We start from the raw sequence: 27,851 nt of genomic DNA on the forward strand, positions 1-27,851 counted from the left end.
AGCCCTGTCCTTGGCTTGAGTTATTTTCAGTTCCCCTCCCCTTCTCCCGCGGCAGGCACGCAGCAGCGCCCGTGTGGGCCGTAGCTCCTGTGCCTCTCTTGGGCCTATTCCTCCCCTTCTGCCACTGCTCTCTGCACTGGATCCGTGAGCAGGTCTTGCCTGGGTCACTTCTCTTTCCTCCCTCCGCTCTTCCATTGTATGATCCACATGGCAGCCAGGAGCCTCTGTCTAAAATGGCAATCTTCTCATGTGGTTCCCTTACCCAAAGTCTGCAAACGGCATCTGAAAACAACTCCCCATGCTGTATGACCCTTTCCAGAGTCCGTGAAAGGCTGGCCCCTGCCTACCCTGCCAGTTTTCTCTCCTCCTCTGCCCTTCACTCTGCGTCAGACACACGGAGCTCTCAGCATCTCCAGGGTGCCACCCCTCCCTCTCACCTGGGTGCCTCTGCTCTGCCTGCCACAAGTTGTAGGCGCTCTCTAAATACTTACTGAAGGCGCGCAGGACAAGCCCAGGACAACGAAGGGAGGAAGGGTACTCTCGGGGACAGATTTGCCTCCTGCTTCTCTCCCCTTCCAGGGAAGCCTGGCAGAGCGTCTAACATTCTCACTGCATTTCTCTCTCAAGCCCCAAACACTCTCCCTTGTCCTAGCATTTGACGCCTGAGCCTCAACCCAGTACCTTGAATTGCCTTTGGGGCCCCAGCCATCCCAGGCTGCCTTAATTAATTGTAAAACTGATTAAGCAGCCCCCTTTGTTAGCCTGGGCTGGTGTTTATTTGTATTTTCATACTATTACCCTTTTATACTTCTCTGGGCGCCTTCAGCGCTCTACTGACACCTTTTATTGGGGAAATGTTAATTTAAAAATCATCTATAATGCAGGTGTCACAAATCAAAGCTGTTCAGTAATGAGTTGCTCTTATGTCGTATAAAAACAATTAATTAAAGCCCTTTCTGAGAGAGCCGCGCCGGCAGATTTATGTTTCCCAGGGTCTCCCCCTCGACCTTCCTTTCTAAGAACCCTCACGCACTCAGCTGGCTTCTGGGGGGGGGGGGGGGATGGCTTCCTCCCACCTCTCCCCAGGAAATAGAATTCGAGCCTGGTGGAGTGGAGAAGGCTCCAGGTGGGCGTCCGGCCTGACCGCCTTGCGTTATGGAGCAGAGAGGGATTCTGCTGTGATCACACAGCACCTGAGGGGCCACGCCAGCCTCAGAACAGGCTCTCCTGCCTGAGCCCTGTCCTCGTGATCACTGCTGGCCCTCATGGCAAGGCTGGTGGCCAGGGTACACAGGAGCAATGGCACTCCTGGTCTAGCAAGTTCCAGTCTCCAGTCTGCTCCACAGCCCGGCCACAGCAAGGGAAGCAAGTCATTCTCTGCTGACAGATGCAGTCACTCCACAGATGCTTTCCATCTTTGCTAATCAATTCTGCACTTTAATAGTCCAGGGCTCTAAGTTCTGATCTTGCCTCTGCTCCTGACTCATCCTGTCACCTTGGGTAAATCACTTCCCCTTGGTTGGGACTCTGTCTCTCTGCAAAATGGATACACTGAGAAACCAGGTGCTACAGATTCAGAGGCTCATAGGTACCAACAATGAATAAGGCAGGCTCAATGGGAACTGGGAAAAACCATAGAGGAGCATGCACTATCTGAAGGAGACCGCCTCTATCCCCTTCGGATGCTCGTGGTCATAAGAGAAAGCAGGCCTGATGTTGCTCTTTGCAGAGAAACTGGAAATCCAGCTTGGGATTTCAAAATGTTGATGAGGGGAGCAGCCCTTGCTTAGTTTGTCCTTAGACCCCCTCCTTCCACATCCTCTGTTCAGCTCTCAGGGGCTGGCCATGTCTCTGTGACCTACTGAGGTTCCAGGGTGGCCTGGTCATCCTGGCTCCTGGGCTTTGTCACCACCACCACCTCCCTCCCTCTCTCCCTCCCTCTTTCCTTCCCTAGCTCCTAGCTGGAGCTAGTGCTGATCTCTGGGTTGCCTTGCTGGTTTCTCCTCATCTGCATCTTTAGTCCTCATGTTAAATTTCCTCTGTTTTAAATACCTCCCATGGTTTATGGGTTCCTGGTTGGATCCTAATGCATTTCATAATTTTATTAACAGACATTATCATGAATGAGCATGATAAAGAGCAAAAATCTTGTCTGTGGGTGGCTGGATAGGGTATGAAGATTCCACGTTGTAATTTGGTTCAGGGTGGACCTGGGAAATCAGACACTAGCAGTTACTGTAGAAGATTCTAGTCTTATATACTCTCTAGGTCATCTGAATCTGGCCCTTCTGCCACTAAAAAGTGGCTTCTCATTCTCTATTGCTGGGGCTTCTTCTGTCCCTTCCCCTGGTCACCCTCTCCCTGGTTGGTGGTTTTAAAAATTTTTTTGGAGAAGGCCTCACTTTGCCACCCCATGCTGGAGTGTAGGGACAGGATCATGGCTCCTTGTAGCCTCAACCTCTTGGGTTCAAGTGATCTTCCCACCTGAGCCTCCCAAGTAGCTGGGACCGCAGGCACACCACAATGCCTGACTAATTTTTTTTTTTTTTGGTATTTTTATAGAGATAAGGCCTCACGATGTTGTCCTGGCTGGTCTCGAACTCCTGTGCCCGTGATCCGCCTGCCTGGGCCTCCCAAAGGGAAGGTGGGGTTATAGGTGTGAGCCATTGTGCCTGGCCTGGCGACTTCTTTTATGAAGGGGGATTGGGTGAGCTCCATGTAGGCAAATGACTCTCTCCCTCCTCTGACCTCTCCAGCCTTCTCCACAGCCCCGCCACAGTGAGGGAGTTGAGTCAGCACTGGAATCCGGGGCACACGCACTCAGGGGATCCGGCCCCTCTCTGCGTTCCCCTGTCTGCATTTGAGGAACTTGGCCAGCAGTCAGGGAGCCAAGAAGTCCCTGCCAATCAAGGAGGGAGTGTGAGCTGGTGGGGGAGGCCTCCTCAGGGCGCAGAAGCTAATAGACCAGGCTCGGGGGTTCTGCTTCTGACTTCTAGATTGTTCTACCTCCGTATGAAATATGTTCCTTCCGTCTATCACTTGTGATTTGGGGACCATCCAACTCAAATGAAAGAAGCCAAGCCATACAGTGACCTGCCCCCTCCCCGGTGTGGGGTGCCCCCTGCCCCCCACCCAGCTCCCCTGCCCTCCCAGCCAAGGGAGGATCGCCTCCTGGTGATCTCAGCCTCCCCTCTGAGTGGGCTGTGAAGTGTCTAATCCAGGCTTTCATCTGGCATCCACAATTATAATGTCAAGATTGAATAATCTGCCTTTATCTCCCGGGTGACAGCCATGTAGAAACTTCAAAAGAAACAGTTTTGCTGGCATCTAACAGCTTTTGTTAATTACTATATCCCAAAGAAAATGAAATAAAGGAGGGAGAAAAATGATATTTCTCTGTGACAACTTTGTAAAAATATCAGTGATGAAGCGGCACGGTTTAAGGGCTTTAACTATTCATGCGGCTGAGATGGGGCCTCTACCCTCCCGCTGGGGGCTGGAGCTGGAGCGTGCCCGAGGGTGCACACACACACACGCACACATGCACTCGGATCTGCTCCCAGACCTCTTCACACACCATACATGTGGTTATGGGCACTCACTCTCATAACCCTCTCACACAGTCCTCTGCCACACACACACACACACACACACACACACACACATACACTCACACTCACTCTCTCTCTCTTTCTCTCACAGGAGTAGTGCTTCCTTCATTGGATGGTTCAGAACCCTTCCCATGCCCCCAGTTGTTGCCAGGGACACAGGCTTGCAAGAGGGTCCTCTCAGGGTAGCGGGGCAGCGGGGGGAGACACGCAGGCAGACAGTAGCTCATTTTCTCTTTTTCCTTATGTCATACTGCACAGGTGTCATGTGCCATGTAGGCACCTGGCAACCATGTGGTGGAGGGAACAAGGGCACAGGTTGTGGCCGGGGCTTCCTGGGTTTGAATCCCGGTGCTATCTTGTAGCTGTGTGACCTGGGGCAAGTCATTCAACCTCTCTGTGCTGGAATGTCTTCACCTGTAAAATGGGGAGAATAATAGGGCATCCTGGACAGGAGGAAGTACAAGATGAGGTAAATGAAGTAACACAGATAAAGTGTTTCCCAAATGCTAGCTGTCATTTAGAGGTGTGCAGAGTGGCTGACTCTGCCTGAGGAGGAGTGGCTTGGCATTACCAGAAGGCTTCATGGAAGAGGTGATATTTGAGTTTGCAGCGTTGAAGGTTGGAGAAAAGGGAACACATATCCCAGGCAGAAAAAACACCTTGTGCAAAGACTTCCAGGCATGGTGGTGCATTCACGTCCCATTCGTGGTGGATATCTGGTGCAACTGGAGGACAGCGTGAAGTATCAGGAGGAGAACTGGGTGGGAGAAGGTTCTGGAAAGGCAGGCAGGTTATACCTTAGTGGTGACAGACCTTGGGTTTCATTGAGGGGGTGGTTTCCCTTGAGGAGCTGGGGGCTGCTGAAGGGCTGCGGTTTGCTGAGGACCCTCATCAGATTGGGGGAGCTGTGCAGGAGCAGGGGACAGGTGGGCATGGCCTGGAGTGGGCCTGGAGACAGGAGACCAGGCTGTGCCAAGAGGTCCTGGGGCACCCCCACACTCACATGCTGACACATGCACACTCGCGTGTGTTCATAAACACTCATCCACAGGCTCACAGTTACACACCAGTGCACACACACTTTCCTTTCCTCTTGTTTCCCAAACAGCGCCTGCAGGTGGACTTTTAAAGTGAAACTCTATTTCTCTGCAGTGGCTCCTGACTCCTCAATTAACTGGTAGTGGGTTGGCAGAGATGTGATTAATGACGGAAATTGCCAAAATAAACCTCTGGAGGCCTTGCGTGCTCCTCCGTGATATGAAGGGAGTGCCTCTGAGGTAGAGCAGCAGGGGTGCGACAGCCTTAGTCCTGTGGAGCAGGAGCCTGGCATCTGGTTCTGGTCTCAGTCTTCCCAGCTGTAAAATGGGAGAACTGAGCTCGCTCTCCAAGACCCCATTTAATGATATTGTTCTAGGATCTTCATGAGGGTTAAACAGTAACATCAGTGTGTGATAGAAGTGTCCCCACATGGCAATGAGCTCATTTCAAACCAAAAAGCAGTTTTGGGATAACAGTCTACTAAGTGCCAGGCACAGAGCCAGGTGTGGCAGGGGATTCAAACTTGAGTGGGAGAGGTTATCTGTGTCCTGCTCACTCCTGGCCCCAGCCCTCCTGTTACAGTGGAAGTGCCTGGAGGACAGACACTGTCTGGAAGGTGATGCCATAGTCCCTGGGCACTGAGTGAGGGAGAGGTGGAACTCCATTTGATTGGGAGGGACAGTGTGAACAGACTGAGCCAGGCCTCTGGGGGACAGGGAAGGAGAACATCCCGGGCACGGGGCATAGCCTGGGCCCAGGAAGAAGCTCAGGATGTGCTTAGAACCTGTCTTGGCTGCCTAGAGCTCAGAGAGTGAGACCTGGATGGGCAAGGCCAGGAAGGTGTGGGTATTTGGAGGCCTTGGTCTTGGTGTTAAGGGAGAGTAACGTAACGTGGCTCCAGCAGAGGCAGGGAGGTACAGGAAGGCTCCAAAAAGTATCCTGGGGGCACCAGGATACTTTGCAAGAGGGTCTTAGGGGGTGGAGTGTCCTTCGAGGAGCTAGGTGCTGCTGAAGGGCTGCAGTCTATTGAGGACCCGCATCAGATAGGGGAGCTGTGGAGAGGCAAGGGGCAGGTGGGAGGAGCTGTTGGCCTTCAGTAGCTGTTAGTTGCACGACTGGCCAGCCTGGGGGACCTGTCAACTCCTGTTTTTTTTTTGTTGTTGTTGTTGTTTTTTTAAATTTATTTATTTATTATTATTTTTTTGAGATGGAGCCTTGCTCTGTCACTCAGGCTGGAGTGCAGTGGCACAATCGCAGCTCACTGAAACCTCTGCCTTCCAGATTCAAGTGATTCTCTGCCTCAGCCCCCCAAGTAGCCAGGACTACAGGCGTGCACCACCACACCCAGCTAATTCTTGTATTTTTAGTAGAGGCGGAGTTTCACCATGCTGGCCAGGCTGGTCTCGAACTCCTGACCTAGTGATCCTCCTGCCTTGGCCTCCCAAAGTGCTGGGATTATAGGCGTGAGTGACTACGCCCGGCCCAACCTCTGGTTTTCTTATCATGCCTTTTTTGCTCTTTTTCTCTACTTGAGGCTGGCTGGCTTATGAGAAAAATGGCTACCCCTTCTCAGCTTGCCACAACCTGGATTGAGCAACCAGGGTTCTCTGGGGAGAGGCCCTGATGGGTCCCACTGGAGTCTAATCGGATTTGACTAAAGAGGTGAAGTATTACCATGGGCAAAGCATGGCCAACCCCTCTGAAGGATTGTGGGGGTTTGACTGGCTGCCACTCTCCCTCCATCCAGCCTTAGAAGCCTGGCAGAAGACTGCATGGATGTTTGTAGGCCATGGAGACCCATGGCAGGGGGGGTCCACCAAGTCTTGAAAAGGCTGCCTGACTCTAGAGTCACAAGTAGATGCAATGAGCAGGGAGGGAGCCAGAATAAAGCAAGAATATCCCAAGCTTTCTGGGGGAGATCCTGTCCTCAAATTCTCCCTTTCCCAGGAGAAGCAGCAAGCGGTGTTTCCTGGTATTTGTTGTCAGGTCTTGACCCACGGAGGCAGGCAGGTAGAGATTGGTCTCTACCCTGGAAGGCAGGAGACCGGGATGGGAAGTTTGAGGCTTGGACTAAGAGGTGACCCTGTTGGCAGAAGGAGGACGCCAGGGCAGGCACATGGAATCCTGTCATCTTTGTCCACCTGCCTGCTCCAGGAAGCAGGCATTTGCCCTGCTGGGATGTTTTGGAAATGCGCAACCTCGAATGGAGCCAGAGAGGAGAGGAGTTGGTACAATGGGAGGAGTGAATGGAATTCTGCTGTTTCGCAAGCATTCCAAAGCAGCAGGAGCCTTCAGTCACATGAGCCTCCTCCCCACATAAAGCAGAAAGACCTGGGGCTGCTGCATGTGGGAGGCGGGCAGGCTCGCCCAGGACAGCCATGGCGGCTAGGAGCGGCGCCTCCTGCAGTTGTGTAAGGCACAATCAGCCCAGCCACACAGGCTGGCCCTGGCCCACTGGTTATCCTGATCTTGTCCCCAAGCCACCTCCTAGAGGTGCACTGAAAACTCCTCACCTGGATGGGGCCAAGTGAGGGATACCAGCTTGGAATGCCCTAGATATTGGTGACTAAGCAGGGGATTCCACACAAGGCAGAGCTATATTGAGGTGACTGCCTTTAGAAGTTTGGACAGAGTCACGGGGCTTTGGCTGGCATTGCACTGATGCCCTCTTTGGCCCTGGAAGCCTGTATGTTAAGAATCTTCTGGGACTACCTCTTCCCTCCGGCCCCTGTGTCAAAGTGTCACCTGTGCACATGCTTGTCTGTGTGTGTGTGTGTTTTGAGATGGAGTTTGCTCTATTGCCCAGGCTGGCGTGCAATGGTGCGATCTTGGCTCGCTGCAGCCTCAGCCTCCAGGGTTCAAGAAATTCTTCTGCTTCAGCCTTCTGAGTAGCTGGGATTGCAGGTGTGCGGGACCATGCCCAACTAATTTTTGTATTTTTAATAGAGATGGGGTTTTGACATGTTGGCCAGGCTGGTCTCAAACTCATGACCTCAAGTGGTCTGCCCACCTCAGCCTCCCAAAGTACTGGGATTGCAGGTGGGAGCCACTGCACCCGGCCCACTACTTTTGAACTGGGCACACTCATTCATTTAGATGATGTATTTTTCTTTCTTCTTAGATCTCATTTAAAACCCATACTGGTGGGGTTTGGGTCACGGCATCACAGTAAGGGGCTCCTTCTGCCCTCTCTGGACTCCTGGGCATGTCCAGTGCTGACAGCCTTCTCTCTAGAGTGCTGATCCCAAAGCTTCAGAGCCCTCAAAGCTCTGAGTGTCCCCTGTGATGCCAGCAGCATCTCCCTCCTGCCCTAGCTAAGCCTCCTTGTCCCCAGAGCCCCTCTGCGTGGCAGTGAGGAGGGAGCTGGGGCTGTTCATTCCCCCCCTATTAACCCTGCTGGCCCAAAGGGAGCACTGGCCCCTGGATCCAATCTCACCTCCCTCCACTAGTCATTAGTCTCCCCCACTGCAGGTAGAGTGACAGGCGGGCTCAGGAGCTCCTGAAAAGGCCTTTGTTTTATCGCCTTCAGTTCAGATGCTTCAGAGCACTAGCAGGCCATATTTTAATCTCAGGTCTTTGCAAACAAAATCGTTAAAAGCAGATGGCTGTGAAGACTGCCATGAATATTAATAGATATTGAAAAAAAGCCCCCTTAATCTTTCCATAAATCTTTCCGAGGAGGTGGGGGAAGACTCAGAGATGCGGGCTGCACTGTAGTTGCAGGTACCCTGGCCCTTCCTATCTGGGCTTGATCCTAATGACTGAGGAATTACCACAAAGGTAGGTGGTTCCAGCCCAGAGCTGGGCACCGAGATGGGCCCGGAGCAGCAGCCTTGGGCTCACCATCTCCTGTCTTCCTCTCTCTTTCCCTGGCAGAGCTGGGGCGTGAGGACCCAGCTCCTGTGGAGCACCCTCATTCATGCCGACACCAGCTGTGGATGGGCCCTGTTCCCTTGGTGCTGTACGTAAGGATGCTATTCGCTGTCACCCATCGTGTGCCGGTTTCCACACTTATCAGCCTTGTGTCAAACCTTTTGAGGTGGGATTATCATCCCCATTTCACAGGTTAGGAAAGAAGCTCAGGAAATAGAAACAGCTGGCTCCAGGTTACTGGGTTAGTAAGTGGAACAGAAGCGATCTGGACCCAGCAATCTGGATCTGAAATCCTGTAAGTTAAGAGTCTTCTAGGGCCACCGTGTCCCTCTCGCCCTTTGCCAAAGTGTCACCTGTGCACCTGCTTTTGCACTAGACACCATTCACTCATTTGGATTATACATTTCTCTTTCAGTTCTCTTTTAAAATGCAAACACTCCTGGGAGAGGTAACCTATTAAGTGGCTGAGAAACATTAAAAGCTGTTCAGCCGCATAATCTAGGACCTGAGTTGAAGTCTTAGCTCAGCCATTTCCTGGCTTCGTGACCTTGAGGCAGCATTTAATTTCACAGAGTTTATTTCCTCTGGAAAACAGTGGGAATAATGAGACAGCTCTATGAGGTAGACAGAAGGGGCAGGAATTTGAAGAGATCAAAGATAGGAAAGCACTTTGAAAAACCACACACCATCGTATACCTGCAGAGGAATACGGTCTTCATTGTTGTCCAAACACCTGATTCATTTCCTGATCACTTTCATGGTGATATGAGGGAATAAGTAACTGGGGAGCAGGGGGAAGAGGTGAAGAGGACAGGGGGCACTGCCTGGTGGGAGCGGGGTGGTGGGTGGCAGGAAGGGACATGGCTGCTCTACAGAGCCAAGGGCATTGGTCCTAAGCTTTTCTTTTCTTGGCCAGTGGCTTGCCTTGCTTTATGCTTCAAATCTAATTCAGTCTGTCTTCCTCCTTCCTCCCTCCCCACTCCTCCTTTCCTCCCTTCCTCCCTTCCCTCCTCATTGTCTGACTCTTTCTCTCTGCCAACAAATGTTTTCAGGTCACTTGCTAGTGTTCCAGGGGTGGGAAATCAATAGCAAACATGAGTAGTGTGGTCCCTGCGCTAAGTAAGTAACAAACAAATAAATCCAACAGGTGCATACTGGGTAAGCATGTGAGAAACAGACAGGGGACCCGTTTTAAATAGGTGGAGGCCTGTTTGTCAAAGCTGGTTCTACAAAGCTGATGTATGTTGGGATGGCACCCAGTATGACCAAGGCTGGAAAGTCCTTAGACGACACAGGTGAGAGCCAGACAGTGAGATGAGCAGAAAGAGTGAGCCAAGGGAAGCATCTTTTGGTGTGCTGCTTTCACCAGGCGATGGCCCAGGCCCAGCCGATGGCCCAGGCCCAGCCATGGCCAGGCCACGCCCCTCCTAGACTCCTCCCCTGTCCAAGCCCCACCCCCATGATGGCCCCTCCCCTGGCCTGGTTCTGCCTACAGGCGCCTTTCTTATATGGGATAATCTGGCTGACCTGCTGCTTCTAGGAGTGGGTTTAAGTGAATCTCAAAGACTGAGAAGAGGAGAGAGAGGTGGGGGCCTAGGAGGGCCTGACTGAGGTTCTCTGGCTTTAAGTTTTCATGCACAGGGTTCGCAGGGGCCAGTTTTGAGAGAAAACTCAGAAATGGAGAAAGTAATCCATTACTTGAGTCCCATTAAACTGTTGCTGTTCCAAATGCAACCAATTCTTGGAGCCTGAGTACAAAGAGGCAGAAACTTGTCACGTTTCAACAAACATACTTTATTATACTGTATAATTTAAGGTATCATTTTATTCAAGTGACATTCAAATGTGTGAAAAACGGTTGCATATGCCGTAGCCATTAATGAAATCATTACGTACAAATGGTTACGCTTTACCAAGTCATTCATTAAAAGTAAATTAACGAGGGGGACAGCATTAAAATATTTCGCAATCATTACCAGGTCCAGCCTAACCCACTTTTATAAATATTCATCAACAAAAACGTGCCTCAAGAACTCACCCAGTAAATTAAATTCTCGTCTTAAAGTGTTTTGCTTCTATTAATGGCATCAACCGTGGTACTTTCTTTGATTTGTTTTCCGGAACTTTGGGATATATTGTAAGGAAATAATGACAAACTCTGAGTAATCGCTGATAATTAGGCCAAATCTATTATTCCCATGGTATTTACATTTTGATTACTATTTTCCCCCCAAAGGCAATGTCTTGAATCTATTCTAATACGAGGCAAAATAGTATCTGAGATTTTCAGGGCTGGAAGGAAACTCAGAAATTAACTAGTACGGCCCTCACCTGATGTTTGAGTCATCTGTCAACATCTCTGTCATGCGCACTTTGCTTTCTGCTTAAATACCTCAAATGATGGGGAACTCATTACCTCTGTGGCCCATTCCATTCTTAGATATCTTTGATTATCATTACCACTTGTTAACTTTCATGCATGTTCTTAGCCCCAGGCATCAGGATGGAATGAAAAATTCTTCACAAAAATGGGAAAGTTGTTCTGTAGGTATTATTACACTGTGGTCTTCTCGTAAATCTTTGGCCTCCAGTTTAAGCATTTCCAGGATATTTGAGACTTCCTCTAAGGAAGTGAATTCCAGCGTCTTGTCTTTCTTTCTCTTTCCTGCAGAGTAGGCCTTGCCATGAAGGCCCTTCATCTTCCCATCACCCACAGTTTCTCTGTGCACTTTAATCAGGTAATCCTGAGCCATGGCTGGTGGCCCTACACAGACTGCTGCTTAGCTTTGAGCCTTTACACAGGCTTTCCCCTCTGTCCGAAATGCTCTTTCCCCCTTTTCCTGCCTGTTGAACTCCTATTCATCCTGCAGAACCCCTGTTTAGCTTTGAGCCTTTACACAGGTTTTCCCCTCTGTCTGAAATGTTCTTTCCTCTTTTTTCTGCCTGTTGAACTCCTATTCATCCTGCAGAACCCCTGTTCAGTGGTCATTACCTCTGTGACACCATCCTAGATTGATTCCCAACCCCTCCCTGTGACAGACTGATCACACTTCTTTCCTACACTACTTCTGTTCTTTATAAATTCTTAGTATTTTCCAAGGGAGTGGGAGAGAAGAAAGGCTAGCTTCATGAAGGGTCTCCAGGTTAAACTTTTTTTTTTTTTTTTTTTCTTAAAACAACACATTTATTATCTTACAAATCTGTAGAACAGAAGTCCTTTCTTTGGCTCATGGCCAAACCTTCCTTCATCTTCAAAGCCAGCAATATGGGGCCGATTCCTCCCAGATTGGACTTTTGATGTTATCCTCTAAAGAGGATAGTTAGACTTGTAGCCTCAGAGCAACAACATTCAAAGAGAGATGATCATCCACGGCTTAGATCTTCTGCCCCGTCGCCAGCCCACGTTACTTAGTGTGCGCTCTGAAATCACATTAGTTTTGTAAATAATGTAGCTGTCTTGGAAAGAGCATAATTTTTATTGCATTGTATTTATAAGGCTAAAAGCATTAATTTGTGAAATGTAAACATTTAAAATCATCCAAGGTGTTGTAACATTGTTTTGACCCCCCCCCCCTTTTTTTTTTAAATAAAGGATTTATTATGAATTGGCTCAAGTGATTATTGACATTTTAAAAGCCATTACCAAGTAAAAACAAAATATGATAGTGAGAGCCTCTCTGGTCTCGAAGAAGTCATGCTAAGTGCACATACCACATAGAGTGGATTTCCCTGATTGCTGTGTGTCCAGCTTTCCAGTCCACACACATCACACAGAGTGCATGCTCTGGAACTAGACTGCCTGGGTTCATGTCTACCTAGGCGACGGAGTGACTCTGGGCCAGTTCCTGACCTCTCTGTGCTTCGCCTTCCCCATCTATAAAATGGGGGGTAATACTGGCACCTACCTCATCAGATGTTGTGGTCACTAATGATGATGGTGATGTCAGGAGCCTGGTGTGCGGCTGCGCTCTGTAAGCCTGCCCTGTCGCTACTGGCCTCAGCACAGCCCCTGGTCCAGAGGGTGGAGTCTGCACACATCTGCTGCAACCCTGCAACCCCATGGTCCATGCCCTTCATCTAGAAAAACCGCCCATGGAGATGGGGCACAGTGCCCCCATCTCCTGCAGACTCCATGCATGGCCTCTCCCGGACACTGGGAGCATCTGTGTGGATGTCTGGAAGCAAATAGGGACCTATTACCAGCTGGCATTTTCCTGCCTCCTTAGACAGGAACCATCAGATAAGGCTACTCCCATTTTCCTCTTGCCCTCACAAAGGCATAGAATCGGGAGGGTCAAGTAAGATTTTTCCGCCATCAGTGTGCTATCTATGGCTGCATTTAGTTTTATTTTCCATTGAGCAACAGCCTCTTAAGGAGCCAGATCTCTTCCCCTATTGTCTAGCAAGGAGCTGGAAGGACAGCCCGGCTCTCCTCCAGGTGAAATGGCTGGTCCCACCCCTGATCCCCAGCGCTGTTACTGCCCCAGTGCGAGGCTCCTCTTGGGAAGAGGTGGGTGTGGTCATGCTGGCAAACTTGGTTTTTACCTCCTTTCATGGGAAGGCCTTCCCAATGGGTATTGAGTCCTCATTATCCTCTCCTCGAGGGGTCAGTTGAGAAGGCAGCACGAGGCTGTCTTTTTGGGGGAACAGGGAAAGGAGAGATTAAGGGATGTACCCAAGGCTGCACAGCTGTGGGATGCAGGGGAAGCATTTGAGGGCTGCTTTTTATGGAGCAGAGTGAGCACTTCGACTGTTAGGGGCGGGAGGGGCGACTTGTTCAGTAGAGTCAAGGTCTCCTGGGTATGGTGTCTGCGCAAAGCTTAGGGAAGCAGGTGTGTCTCTGTGTGTGCTGGTGGGAGCTGGCGGGTGGGATGGGAAGGTGGAGAGATGACTTTGGCAGTGTAATTGGCTCATTCCAAGGACAGCCTGTCACCAGAGGCAGGTGCCTTGAGATTCAGAAAGAGAAACCTCCTCACTCCCCCATGCCAGGTGGAGTACAGAGAGAGAGAGACTCAGCCACACAAAACCGCAGAAAGAGATAAATATGGAGACGAGAAACAGAAAGGAACAGAAAAAGGAATGTGAAGAGTAGCCCAAGACATAGAGAGCCACAGGGAGAAGAGTTCACCAGCATCCACGGAGATGCAAGTCAGAGAGAAATACCCAAGGCAAATGAGGCCTGAGAGAGCAGTCCAGACTTAGGGAGACAGGTCAGAAGCCAGGGAGATGCATCCAGAGACCTAGGAAGGCAGAGATGCAGGAGAGACGTTAACCCATGCACATGGAGGCGTGAAGACAGCAAGACAAGGAGACAGACAGAGCCAGCCACACAACCCCCCTGACTCCCAGGCAGATCAGCCAAAGCAGTAGAGAAAATAGTTTGCTGGATGAAGCCCCGGCAGACCTTGAGAGACAGTCCCCTGATGGTCAGTCGACACATGGATCAGAAATTGGGGCTGGCAAGTCTGTGGCTGCAGAGAGGGTATTGGGGTGAATGCTAAGCCTTCCCTCTGCACCTGGACCAGGTGCCCAGAGCCTAATCAAGGGTGAATAGTACAGACCCACCTGCCCCTGGCCATTTCACTGAGCCTCAGCGGTGGCGACGATCACTGTCAGGAAGGTCCCAGCCCTGACCCCCATCTGCCAGCTCCAGCTTGACTTGCAGGGAGCAGACAGCCTGCTCTGTTGCGCCAGCTCCTGGCTGCTCAGCCTGCTGTTGCTCTGGCCTCCCCATAGCTCTGCGCCTCAGAAGCTTCTTGTGGGGAGGAGGAGAGGGAGCGCTGCATGTTTAAGAGATAGGGCACAGGCTTACCCAGATACACCAGAACGGTCATGTTACCCTGCAAGCATAAATTGAGCTCAGGCAACAGGCACTAGGTAAGCGTGTGTATGAAGGTACAAACTGTTTAAAAAGGAACCTTATCTGGTCTGGGCCAGTTGTAATGGGAAAGCATGGCCAGGTGATCTTGGCAGCTGTCAGATTAAAAATCAGTTTTGAATAAAACAAATCTGTTACAGTTCTAGAAACTCCCCCTGGACCAGGAATGCAGAACAGGGGCTGTGTGACTTTATTCCCCATCGTCTCTTCCACACCTGGCACTGAATGGGCACTGAATGTATTGATGACTGAATGAGTTCTAACATGTCTATCCATATTAATAACTATGATTTATCTAGTGCTTGCTGCAGGCCAGGCATTTGGCCAAGCACGTTGCGTTATATCTAATCTGGCAATGCCTCTAAGGGATAGGGACTCTTGCAATCCATTTTATAGTTAGGAAAGTGAGACCCACTGGGGCAAAGTGATTTTTCCAAGATTACAGGTGGAAAATGATGCAGCTGGTCTTGGTATCTGGGTTGTCTGACACTAGATACAGCAATCTTGCAGTGCCATTGGGCAGCTTTTCATAAAACATTGCTCTAGTTGGCATAGTTTTTCATACCTGTTACCTCAATTGCTTTGCAAAACAGTCAGCTCTCGGCTACCCCCATCTCTGGGCTGGATACTGAAGCAGCCTCCTCCCGGGTTTCCTGACTCCCTTTCTGCCCCTCTGAACAACTCCCCTGCCAGCAGCCAGGGTGACCTTCTCAGCAGGCAAGTCTCATTAGAGTGTCTCAGAGAACTGGGACTTCCAATTGCTTGTGGGATAAGGACATAGTTGCTGAATGCAGCCCGCCAGGCCCCGCTAAGCACATGGTGTCTTAACCGGCAAACGTGAACTACCAGGGGGCTGGGATGGCTTGTGACCCTAAAGCAAAGACATAGAATGAGCTAGAATAGAAATAGAAGAGAAAATCTCAGACTGGTCACATTTAATGTGGCAAGAGTAACTTTCATCAGTCTTTTTGAAGTGGATATATCCAGGTAATTATACATGTGTACACATGTGGTGTGTGTTCTATGTTCTGGGTCAGCATACAAAATGTGTGGTTTTTTGTTTTTTTTTTTTTTTTGAGATGGAGTTTCACTCTTGTTACCCAGGCTGGAGTGCAATGGTGCAATCTCAGCTCACCGCAACCTCTGTCTCCTGGGTTCAAGCAATTCCCCTGCCTCAGCCTCCCGAGTAGCTGGGACTACAGGCGTGCGCCACCATGCCCAGCTAATTTTTGTATTTTTAGTAGAGACGGGGTTTCACGATTTTGACCAGGATGGTCTCGATCTCTTGACCTCGTGATCCACCCATCTCGGGCTCCCAAAGTGTTGGGATTATAGGCATGAGCCACCGCACCTGGCCCAAAATGTGTTTCTTACCATAGGGCATCGTCAGAAATGTGAGAATCCAGTCACATTGGCACTCCTGGCCCAAGCTCATGTAGCCCACACCCCCTGGCTCTTAGCCTGCAGCCACATGGTCAGCTTTAGTCAAAGACATAGGGCTTTTATCTGGAATGTTGTTTTTGCCTCTTCATTTAGATAACTGAATCTCATTCTTGCTTTTTTTTTTTTTTTTTTTTTGAGACAGAGTTTCACTCTTGTTGCCCAGGCTGGAGCGCAATGGCATGATTTCAGCTCACTGCAACCTCCGTCTCCTGGGTTCAAGTGATTCTCCTGCCTCAGCCTTCCCAGTAGCTGAAATTATAGGCACGTGCCACCATGCCCAGCTAATTTTTTAATATTTTTAGTAGAGACGAGGTTTCATCATGTTGGTCAGGCTGCTCTTGAACTCCTGACCTCAGGTGATCCACCCACCTAGGCCTCCCAAAGTGCTGGGATTACAGGTGTGAGCCACTGTGCCCAGCCTCATTCAATCTCAACTCAGGCACCGAGTCCTCCGTGAGCCCTCCCCCCACCCCGCCCCACCCAGCACCAGGGACTTCCCTTTCGCTTCTCATTGCAGCATTTCGACATGTGTTCACGTGCTTATTCCACTGATGGCAGCCTCCCCACTCGTCTGTGCTCCGTGGGGGTGTCACCCAAGGGAGGACAGCTTATCTAGAGTGCCCCACGGGGGCTGGAAAAGGTTTACTTTTGTAAACCATCATTCCCTGTGTCTAGCTAGCACCACACCTGGAATAGCCTAGGTGTTGAACAAACACTCGTAGAATGAATGGATCTGGACAGGCAGAGTACTGCTGTGATCTTTACAGATGAGGAAGCAGAGCCCCAGAGGGCCCTAGAGTGACCTGCTTAAGGCCCTGGCCAGGTAAATCTCTAGAAGCCCTTCTGCTTTCCAATCCCACAATTGCCACCACAGCATTTTGCAGTCCCCAAAGTCTGGCTCAAGGTGTCAATCTGGGTCCTCCCTCACTGTCCCTGCCCTCCATACCCTCCCCGTCCATAGCTCCCTCCCACTGTGGCCTCTGGGCTCCTTTTCCCTCTCCAGCTGGCTGAGGCAGGGGGTGGCTGGGGGAGGCACAACTCAGAAAGTGACAGCGACAATATTAGGAGTGAAAAAGATCAATTAAGCCCATCGAGCTGATTTGTGAAGCTGATTAAATTAGGAGCCTCCCTGGGGGCAGAGGCTCTCTCAGGTTGACAGACCAGCTGCTGGCTGCTGCAGGTCCTTTTCAGCCCCCAGGGTGCAGGGGCGGGGTACTTTATCTTGCTCTGTGCATGGAGAGGGGATGAGGGGAAGCTCCCTTTAGAAAGCCCTGTCAGGGACAAGCTCAGCACCCAGCCCTTGGTCCTCTGTGCTTTCTTATGGAATCCCTTGAAATCCTGGGGTACTGAGTAGATTGGCCTGACTTTAAAATAAGACCCTGGGCCTCAGAGAGCTTAGGTGGCCTATGTGGGGCCACCCAGCTGGTAGGAACAGGTGAGCGCTGGAGCTGGGGCTGGAAGCCAGGCCCTTCTGTTCCCTCCATGTTCTGTCCTCTCCTTGCCGGTCTCCATATCTGGCCTCAACATCCTGATCTATTACTCTATTTTTCAGGCTCGAGGCTCCTGTCCCCACTGTCCAACCCCTTCCCCTTTGACTGGGTCTAATCAGATTAGCTCTCCAGTAACCCAACCCCTCTGCCTTGGTCTCAGGACTCCCTTTCATGGACTGTCTCCAGGGCATCTCTGGCCAGAATATTCTCCTAGTACTTCAGAATCCATCCTGGTCTCCAGGCTTCTGGGTGGGGGCTGGAGAGAGGGATTTGGACAAAGGCTGTAGTGTGAGTAGGGGCAGTGGACCCTGGGGAGGTTATAGAAACGAGGTCAGCTTCTCCAGAGTGCCAGACCTACGATAGGGAGCGCCTTCAAAGCCAGGCTGCAGAATTTGGCCATCCTCAAATACCACCTTTCATGGCAAAGGAGGGACAGGAAAACTCCTGAAGACCAGGTAGCCATGGGGTGCTACATTTCTGGATGGAAAAGGGGCCATACAGGCGACACTGGAGTGGCAGATGCCTGGGAAGGAGTGCTGAGTGTGGGTTGGGGGTGGGATTTGATGGGGGAGAACAGAGGAGGGCTTCATAGCAAGGGTGGCCTTGGCGCCGAGTCAGGAAGAGGACTGAGCAGACTGGAGGGGTGAGAGTATTTCAAGGAGCCTGAGGGTCCTTTAGTGCTGGACAGAGATGGGGCTGCAGGGAAGCAACCGACCCTTAGGGCTTGATTTCTTTCTTTCTTTCCTTTTTCTTTTTTTAAATTTGAGACGAAGAGTCTCACTCTGTTGCCCAGGCTGGAGTGCAGTGGTACAATCTCAACTCACTGCAGCCTCTGTTCTGCCTCCTGGGTTCAAGTGATTCTCCTGCCTCAGCCTCCTGAGTAGCTGGGATTACAGGAACATGCCACCACATCCAGCTAATTTCTGTATTTGTAGTAGAGGTGGGGTTTTGCCACGTTGGCCCGGCTGATCTCGAACTCCTGATCTCAAGTGATCCGCCCACCTCAGCCTCCCAAAGTGCTGGGATTATAGGCATGAGCCACCATGCCTAGCCTGATTTCTTATACCCACGTCTTCTTTCTTCCTTAGAGTAAGCCTGTGCCAAATCTATAATTAAAAAAAAATACACAAAAGCAAACACAGGCTCAGAGTTGTGTGGCTGTAAGTGATAGAATCATAATTCATACCTAAGTCTATGGGGCCTTGGGAGACAGGGATCTCTGGTGGACTAACTGCCAAAACTTCTGCAGTCTGGGGTCAGGGGGCAGAGATGGGGAGCCCCAGAAGCCTCGAAGGGCCAAATAGCCTGGTGGTTAGGAGCACAGGTTTTAAGATTAGACTGAGTTCACTCTTCTGGCTCTGCAACTTGCTTGCTGTCCGGCCTTGGCCAAGTTAATTTGCCTTTGTGTAGTTTATTTTCTTTCTCTATAAAGTGGGGATATTAATAGTACCTACCTCATGGGGCTGTTGTGAGGGTTAAATAAATGTATGCCCGTGAAGAATTCAGAACAGTGTCTGTCATTTGATAAATGTCAGCCATTCTTACTCAGGATGGAGCCAGGATATAGGGGATTTAGGCCAGGCCAGGAAAGGCAAAGTCCTCTAAGCCAGTGCTCCCTGCTGTCTTCGTATGTCTGTGAGTCTGAGCTACCTGTGCTGGTGGGGCCCGGGCGCTGTCTCTGCCCAAAGTGGCTTACATCCATAAGTCACTGTCCAGCTGCAGAGTTGAGTCCTGCAGCCTCTTGCCATTTAACAGGCGTGGAAACTGAGGCTCAGACAGGTTGCCGAAGATCTGCTCTTTGATTTGAGGCAAGTCAGTCCTAGAACCCTACCCCCGACCCAGATTCTGAATCCTGGTCCAGGGTCTCTACATTACCCTGCAACTAGTTTAATTTTTTTCCAGGCAGACGCCATCCTCATGGCAGAAGCATTTTTTCTGTAATCTTATTTGTCATTGCTAATGAGAAGCAGGGCCGCTCTCCATTTCTAACCCTCATCCTCGTCTCTAATTTGTTTCCAGAGGCTGGGGCTGAGGCTTCTGCCATCTCTGTGAAATATTAGTAATTATTTCTCAATTACTTCTCATTGGGAAGCGACTCTTGGAGATGGAGCTCTGGAAGCTGGAAGAAGCCATAAGGATGAAGTTTCGATCTGATGTGAACCTTGCCAAGAGGCACACATGCTCTGTCGTTGCTGCTCCAACTTGAGGGCTGGGCTGGGCGGCATATGACTGTCCCCATCTCTTTCCTCACCGGGCCTCTAGCCCAGCTTGGTTTCCAAACATGGAGCTGCTGCAGGTCTCAGATGCCGCAGAGAAGTGGAGAGAGAAAGGGAGGAGAGTCTTCTTTGTAGTCTCAGCAAATGCAGCTCTGTCCCTTTAGCTCATAGGCTCACAGGCCCTAGGGTCATCCTTGGCTCTTTCTCTCACACCACAAATACAATCTACGAGCGAATCCCCTGGGTTCTACCTTCAGCATCCATCCGGAATCTGACCGCCTCTCCCCATCTCCACGGCCCCTTCTAGTCCAAGCCAGCACCGTCACCCACCTGGATTTTTTCAGTAACACCCTAACTAGTCTGTCTGCAGTCACCCTTTGCACAGAAGCCCGGGGATTGTTTTAGAATTCCATTTTTCATGCAACTGTTTGTCCTTTTAGCTATACTGCTTTGCATTTTTTAAAGTTTCTTTTTTTCAGTTCTAGAGATTACATATACGTCCTTAACTTTTCACAGTCAGTTTAGAGTTAATACTTTATCACTTTATGTAAAATGCAGACCTCTTACAAATATTTGCCATCCCCGTTGTATGCTATAGTTTTCATATGTATTACATCTACACACATTATAAACCCTATAAGACAGTGTTATCATTTTTGCTTTAAACAGTTATCTGCATATTAAGGATATTAAGAGGAAAAGTAACTTATAATTTTATATATTTACCAATTATTTCAAATACATTTCTGATGGTTTTTTTTTTTTTTTTTCTGAAGATCCAGTGCCTCTTTGATTTTATTTTGCTTAATTCTGAAGAATTTCTTTTAGTATTCTTATAGTTCAGGTCTTTTGGTGACACATTCCATATATTTTCTTTTAAATGAAATGTGGGGAACTGGGTTCAGGACTCTCCCATGGATGCCAAAATCCATGGGTGCTCACGTCTCTTACATAAAATGGCATAGTGTTTGCATATAACTTCTGAACATTCTCTCATACATTTTAAAACATCCCTAGATTTCTTATAATACCTAATACAATGTAAATGCTATGTAAATAGCTATATAATTAAAAAATTTTCACTCTTTTTTATTGTCATATTGTTATATTTTATCTTTGAAAAATATTTTCCATTTTATCTTTGAAAAATATTTCCTGCTCCAGGCCTCCAGAGTTTCTGGTAAGAAGTCTGTGGCTATTTGAATCTTTGTTCTTCTATGTAACGTGTCTTTTTTTCTCTGGCTGCTTTCAAGGTTTTCTTTTTAGCTTTTATTTTTAGCAGTTTGAATGAGTGGATGTAAATTCGTGTTTTGCCCCAGTTTCAAAAGTGGGTGTTGTTGTTTTTGCCACTATTTTGTTCTTTTTCTTTGCCAGTATTTCATTCTTTTCTTTTCTCTCTCCTTTTCTCTCTCTCTCTTTTTCTTTGAGAAGGCTGCTGGTCTTGGGCATCCATGCTGAAGCAATCCTCCAGCCTCAGCCTCTTGGGCAGGTAGGTGTGTGCCACCATGCCATTTTGACATTATTTCTTAAGGAAAAAAAATTACGCTGTCTTATTCCTCTCCTTCCTTCTGGCACTCCAATTATGCATATATTAGATCTCTGATGTTATCCCACAGGCCTCTTAGACACTGTTCATTTTTTTAATCCCCCCTTCCTGTCCCTCTTTTTTTTTTTTTTTTTTTTAATTAAACGGCTTCTGTTGATCAAGTTAAGCTCACAGATAGTTATTTGTCATCTTCATTCTGGGTTTTTTTTTGAGATGGAGTCTTACTCTGTCACCCAGGCTGGAGTGGCATGATCTCAGTTCCCTGCAATCTAGTCTACCTCCTGGAGTCAAGTGACTCTCCTGCCTCAGCCTTCTGAGTAGCTGGGAGTACAGGCATGTGTGACCATGCCCAGCTAAATTTTTTTGTATTTTTAGTAGAGACAGGGTTTCACTATGTTGGCCAGGATGGTCTCGAACTCCTGACCTCAGTGATCTGCCCGCCTGGGCCTCCCAAACTGCTGGGTTTACAGGTGTGAGCCACCACCCGCAGCCATCTTCATTCTGTTTTAAGCCCATACAGTAATTGTTTAAAATAGTCCAGGTATTGTATTTTTTAGTACTGGAATTTCCATTTTATGCTTTCTATGTTTTTATTTCTCTTTAGAAGTTTCCTATCTCTTCATTCATTATGAGTGTATTTTCTTTTGCCTTGTTTAGCACCGTTCCAATAACTGCTTTATGGTACTTGTCTGTTAACTTCAAATTCTAAGTCACCTGAGAGTTGATCTCCATCGATTATCTTTTTCCTTGAGGATGGATTATATTTTTCTAATTTCTTGTGTGTTGCTTCTGGTTTTTATCCTGAACATTGGAAATGATATGTTATAGAGATTCTGGAGTTTGTCATATTCTTCCAAAGAGTGCTGATGTCTTTGTTTTAACAGGCATTTCACTTGGTCAGACTCAAGCTACTAACTGTTCTGCCTACAGTGGGCTGCATCTCAAATCACAGCTCAGTTTGTTTAGCCTTAGTTGCAAGTTGTCTTGAGTCTTCTGTGCATATGTGATTCAGAAGTGAGCCACAGACTTGATCAGAATTTACTAACGGAATTTGGGCCATTTCTGGCACTTTCCTTTCCAGAAAATCCCCCTTCCTTTCCAGGGGCTCTGGTTGCTCTACGTTGTGTCCTCTGGCTCTTCAGGCCAAACAGACAGCATTTTCCACTGGACTTTCAGCAGCCCTGGACAAGGCCACAGCTGCAACCTGCCCTCTGGGTAAAGCCACCCAAGTGGAAAACTTACCACATGCCGGTCCCTTCTTAGAGCTTCGGCATCCTTCCAAAATCCGCCTGCTTTTGCTCATTTTGGTCGTTCGATCATTTTGGTCACTTCAGAGCCTTTCAGCCATTGTTTTCTATGTTATATGCAGAATTTGTAGATATTATTTGTGGGAAGGTATATCTGTTAAGAGTTCACTCCATTCCGTTGGAAGAAGAACTTGCAGTGTTCTTTTTAAAGCTTCTTAGACCGTGCCTTTCCTCCCCTCAACTCTCTCCACGCTCCATGGCTCCCATTTCACTCAAAAGCCCAAATGCTCACAATAACCTATAAGGCTAGCTTCAGACTGTGTCTGACCCGTGCCCTTTTATCCCACCTTTGCTCATTGGAGGCCTCTTTGTGTGTCTTCAACCATACTTGCCCGATACACACTCTTACAAGACAGTTCTATGGCCTGAGAGGCCCTGCCCCCTCCAGTCCCATCTTTAGCCATTTGCCCCCACCCTTGACACTCCAGCCCCACTGGCCTGTGGTCAGCCTTGGCTCAGGGCATGTTCTCTTCCACCAAAGGGCCACTTCTTCTGCCTGCAGCACCCTTCCCTAGACTTTTCTTCTGTATACAATTCTTATTAATCCTTCTCTCTCATAGAAATGATTATTTCTGGCTGAGTGTGGTGGCTCACGCCTGTAATCTCAGCACTTTGGGAGGCCAAGGTGGGCAGATCACGAGGTCAGGAGTTTGAGACCAGCCTGACCAACATGGTAAAACCCTGTCTCTACTAAAAATATAAAAATTAGCCGGGTGTGGTGGCATATGCCTGTAATCCCAGCTACTCAGGAGGCTGAGGCAGGAGAATCTCTTGAACCCAGGAGGCAGAGATTGCAGTGAGCTGAGATTGCACCATTGCACTCCAGCCTGGGCAATGGAGTGAGACTCTGTTTCAAAAAAAAAAAAAAAAGAAAAAGAAATGACTCCTTCTTCGAGAATCCTCCCCTGATCACCCCATCTTCCACCACTAGGGGTGATTGGTGCTCTCAGGGAATATAATACTTCTTCATAGCATAACACATAACATAACAATCAATTATTTACTGGGAATGCTTTGTTTGCTCATTAATCTTGAGTGCTGTGAGGGCAGGCATTCCATTTGTTTTTTTCTTTCTGCACCCCAGGAACCCCGCACATAGTAGGCACTCAATAGATACCTGGCATCTGACTGTCAGGGCCCAGGATGGAAATGGAGGCAGGTTGGTGAGGAATGTTTAAGGAGTCCTTGTTGTGTCCACAGCCTCACAATGCGAGAAGGGGTTGTGGGCAGCTATTACACTTCTTCATTACTTTTAGAGAAATGGAAGCTCTGAGAGGAGAAATGGCTCACCCAAGGTCACACGACTAGAAATTCTAATTTGAAGCCTCATGGTGGGAGAGCTCAGACCAGCAGAGAGACCTCAGATCACCCCCAGCCTTGGCCTGCCTGCCACACTTCAGCTGCAGCTGCAGGGTTGTTGACTGCACAGAGCCTTCCTTCCTTCCTTCCTTCCTTCCCTCCCTTCTCTCCCCCTCTTCATTCTCCCTCCTTCCCTCCCTCCCTCCCTTCCTTCCTCCCTTCCTCCCTCTCTCCTACTTCCCTTCCTCCGTCTTTCTTCCCTTCCTCCGTCTTTCTTCCCTTCCTCCCTCCCTTCTTCCCTCCTTCCTTCCTCCCTCCCCCCTCTCTCCCTTCTTTCTTCCTTCCTTCTTCCTTCCCCCCTCCCTCCTTTCCTCCTCCCCTCCCTCCCTCCCTCCCTCCCTCCCTCCCTCCCTCCTTCCTTCCTTCCTTCCTTCCTTCCTTCCTTCCCTGTTTCCCCAGGATTCACAGCTGGGCTCCTCTCGCTGTGTTGGAGGGAGATGGTTCATGTGAGCACTGTGTTTCACATGGCAGTGGGGCAAGGGACCGAGGCTGTGTGGCATGGCATTGCAGGGTGGCCACTGGTCTCCAAAGTGGGAGACCTGGCTCTCTTCTCCCTGCCATGCTGACTTCATGTTTATGGCTAAAAAGCCTCTCCCAGGGAGCAGCTGAGCTGCAGGGGCACTCCTGGAGCATCCAGGAGAGCAATGCAGCCCTTTGCTGGTGGAAAACCTGAGACCCCCAAGGAGAAAGTGAAGAAAACTCTCTCTGCATACAGACCCCTACCCATTTTCCCATTCTGGGTTGAATATCCTCCCTCACAGATGTGCTCATCAGTCTTGGAAATCCTCATTGCTATTTAAAATATCTGTGTTGCTTCTGATGATAGATGATTGATTTATAAAACGGTTTAGCTCTCTTTATAATAGGATATTACACAGGCATCAAAAACAATAATGTACGGGACTTAAGGATATGAGGAGATGTTCAAGCTGTGTTGTGTGAAAAGAAGAAAAGATTTCAGGATACAGCATATGTTCCCATTTTTTAACAAAAATGTGGATCTACATATATAATGTGTGCTATACATAAGAAAAAAGCCTGGAAAACTTGCACGAAATGGTCACACTGTTTTTCAGTGATGATAGGATAAAGGGCAATTTTTAAAATTTCTGTTCTTTTCCAGATTGTTTCTAACAATACGCGTGTCTTTTGGAGTCAGATTTTAAAAATAAACATTATTTTTAAAAGGAAACAAACAAAACCAAACAGAAGGGAGGCTGGGTTTCTTGGGGATTTTGGGAGTGCCTGTCTCTCCATGACCTGGGGAGTGCTCTTCTGAGAGGACCGAGGGCTGGGGAGGCAGAGAGGGCAATGGCAAGCCACCAGCATTGAGAAAGCCTCAAGGCCACTTTGAGAAGGACACCACGCCCTGGAGCACAGGCTGAGCCCTGGATTCCCAACATTGGAGGCCTTCGGGAGTGTCAGAATGAGCAGTCCCTGTCCTGGAGGGGCCTGCCTTTCTACCACGGAGGCTAGCACCACGACAGCCACAGTGAGCCACCCCACCTGCCTGGCTTCTCATGTGTCAAGCACTGTGTTCAGTGCCTTCACAGGTAACTTCAGTAAGTCACCGTAGGCATGCTGCAACTAACTTGGTACTGGTGATATTCTGTTGGTTTTAAATGGGGAAACTGAGGCTCAGGAAGTTTCAGTGTTTTGCTGGAGGTCACAAAGCCAGGCAAGGGCAGAGCCAAGATTTCAACTTCAATCTGTCTGGCTCCCATGACTTCCTTATCTTGTGGCAGCATCTCCAGAGATCATGGGTCAGCCTCTTCTTGCCAGAGGCCTTGTGTATGTGTGTGTGTGTGTGTGCGTGCGCATGCACGTGCACCTAGACACATACACACTGAGTGACAGAGGGACAAAAACAGTTAGTGGGCACTCTCACAGGCCCTGTGCTGGAAATTCATCATCTTCCAGCAAACCCTGCAAAGTAGGTTCTAATGGTGTTTCCGTTTACCTCTAACCTTGCGTGGTGGCACAATGAGTGCCACTGGCTGCCCAGGGTGACCTGGGATTCCAGCTCAGGTTTCTCTGACACTGATCCTGACCCTAGTGTGCTTCTGCACAATCTAGCTTCTCTGGCTACTGGTATTCTGCAGGTCTAGGACAGGTGAGGCAAACTGGGGCCAAATACTGCCCTCTGCCTGCCTTTGCATGGTCGCCGAGCTGAGAATGATTCCTACCTTTATTAAAGGGTTGCAAAAACAAAGTCAAAGACTATGTGACAGAAACATACGTGGCTGGGCAAAGCCTAACATACTTACTTCCTGGCCTTTTAGAGAAAAAGTTTGACGACTCCTAGCTTAGGGTCCTGAGGTCCAAGAAGGGACTCCTGGTCCTGCACATTTGGTGGTCTCAATGCTGCATGGTTGTGGACTCAAAGCACTGGGGTGGTGGGCTTTTTAAAAATGAGCTGTAAAAGGTCTGCCACACTTAGGACACTGCTACATAGGGAGGTCGACTCTCTTTCCCACTTATATTTTGGGGGGATATCTGTGCCCAGGGAAAAACTCAGTGATCCCTGTTACATTTCTAGGGTGAAGGGCTTTTATCTCAGCATGAGGTCAAGTGCACCTACATGTGGGTGACAGTGAACTTCAACATCTAGCATGATTCCCCTGCAAATTGGAAGGCACCAGTGCCACCCCAGGCACCAGCCTTGAGTGTCAGGCACAGCGCCAGGCGCCCGGGAAGAAAGCACGGTCCTCACACAGCCCAGTCTGGGGAAGCAGGGAAACCCCTCTCGGGTATCCGAGTTGGAGGAAGGGGCTATGAGAATGGGAAGAGGGGTAGGGAGGACGACCAGGAAATGCAGGCAGTGACACCTGCGCTGCGTCCTGGGAGAGGAGGCTTTACACGGACCTCGGGGAAGGGCCATGGGGAAGGTGGTGCTGGCCAGGCGCGGCGGCGGGAGCGGCCTGGGCAAAGGGGCCCAGAGGGGCGGCGGAGCGCGGAGCGGGGCTGTAGGTGTCAGCAGAGGCGCGGCTTTGGGTCGGCACGACCCGCCCCTCGGCCCGCGCGGCCATTGTCTGCGCCCGGCGCCGCCTTGGCAGCAGAAGGTGACATCTGGTGACTAATGGCCGCGGCTGCGCGCCGCGCTCTTCCCTCCCGCAGCGCCCGGGGCGCAGCTGCCGCGCCCCTTCCTCCCCCTTCTTCTCTCCCTCCCTCCTCTCCGCTCGGTGGGCCAGCGCGGGGGCGCGGGGCGGGCAGGATCGATGCCCTGGTTTCCGAAGGGCCGAGACCACCGCCTCCAGCCGGCTGGGCCGCCCCGCCCCACAGGCGCGCATGCGCGTCCTCCTGCGCGCTCCCGTGGCCGCCAGCCCGCGAGGACGCGGCTCCCCGCCAGGGGCAGTGCAGGGAACAGCCCTGCCCCGCTGCCCCTGGCCGGCCTCACTGGCGGCTGCCAACAGGGGCCCATACCGGCGCCCATATGCATGTGCATTAACGCGCAGGTGCACGAGCGCACAGTCACACGTGTTGTCATGCGTTGTACACCTGTGCTTGTTCATGTGTGTTCACAGACGCATACGTGGGGGCCGTTCTCGCCCACAGACTTACCTCCAAAATGTCTTTGCGTGTGTTCACATAGGCACACGCATCACGTGTGGACTCGTGCAGCCATGTGCTGCTTACACACTCAAATGTAGGAACACCCGTGGGCGCGTCTATACACACTCATAGGCACAGTAGGTGCTGCTCTTGTCCTTGCCAAAGTCTGAGGGAGGGACAAAATGCCTAATTTAGATCCGAGAGAGGATCTAGTGTAGACTTAGGTACCCCTCTTCCCCAGCGTTTACTTATTTAGTTGCATTTGAGAAACGACATGAAAAACCTTGAGATTTCCTCTATAGATCTGGATTTCTGCCTTCTTTGGCAAAATCAGAAGCCTGGGAAATTTGAAGCGCACTCCCATCTGACCATAATGAGCTGGGGCTGAACTGTAGGTGCCCCCTGAGTCCATGCTTGAAGTTCCCCTACCTTCCCCCAGTGGCCTTCTCCCCATGCTGGTTTCCTGCTCCCCAGCCAGAAGCTCCCACGTGTAGCCTCAGCCCTAGCCCTGACTTTGGAGCTAGGCTAACTAGCTTTA

At 49.8% G+C, this 27,851-nt stretch overlaps 2 long non-coding RNA genes across 3 annotated transcripts in view; both read left to right on the forward strand.

Annotated features, from left to right (window-relative positions):
* LOC108281313 overlaps positions 1–3,391 on the forward strand; it is a 20,111-nt gene extending 16,720 nt beyond the window's left edge. Inside the window, exons 2-3 of the long non-coding RNA XR_001815942.2 lie at positions 2,563–2,656; positions 2,757–3,391. This is a non-coding gene — a long non-coding RNA (uncharacterized LOC108281313). The remainder of the gene's footprint in view (positions 1–2,562; positions 2,657–2,756) is intronic.
* LOC119466782 overlaps positions 1–27,851 on the forward strand; it is a 156,540-nt gene that overhangs the window by 103,226 nt on the left and 25,463 nt on the right. The window contains exons 1-2 of one of the 2 annotated variants that reach the window (XR_005195253.1): positions 21,001–21,038; positions 22,198–22,310. The exons of the other annotated variant lie outside the window; for it this stretch is intronic. This is a non-coding gene — a long non-coding RNA (uncharacterized LOC119466782). Of the gene's footprint in view, positions 1–21,000; positions 21,039–22,197; positions 22,311–27,851 lie in introns of those variants that run through there. 2 annotated transcript variants of the gene reach the window in all.

The sequence above is a fragment of the Cebus imitator genome, unplaced genomic scaffold (genome assembly GCF_001604975.1).
Source record: "Cebus imitator isolate Cc_AM_T3 unplaced genomic scaffold, Cebus_imitator-1.0 Scaffold11, whole genome shotgun sequence".
Lineage (NCBI taxonomy): Eukaryota > Metazoa > Chordata > Mammalia > Primates > Cebidae > Cebus > Cebus imitator.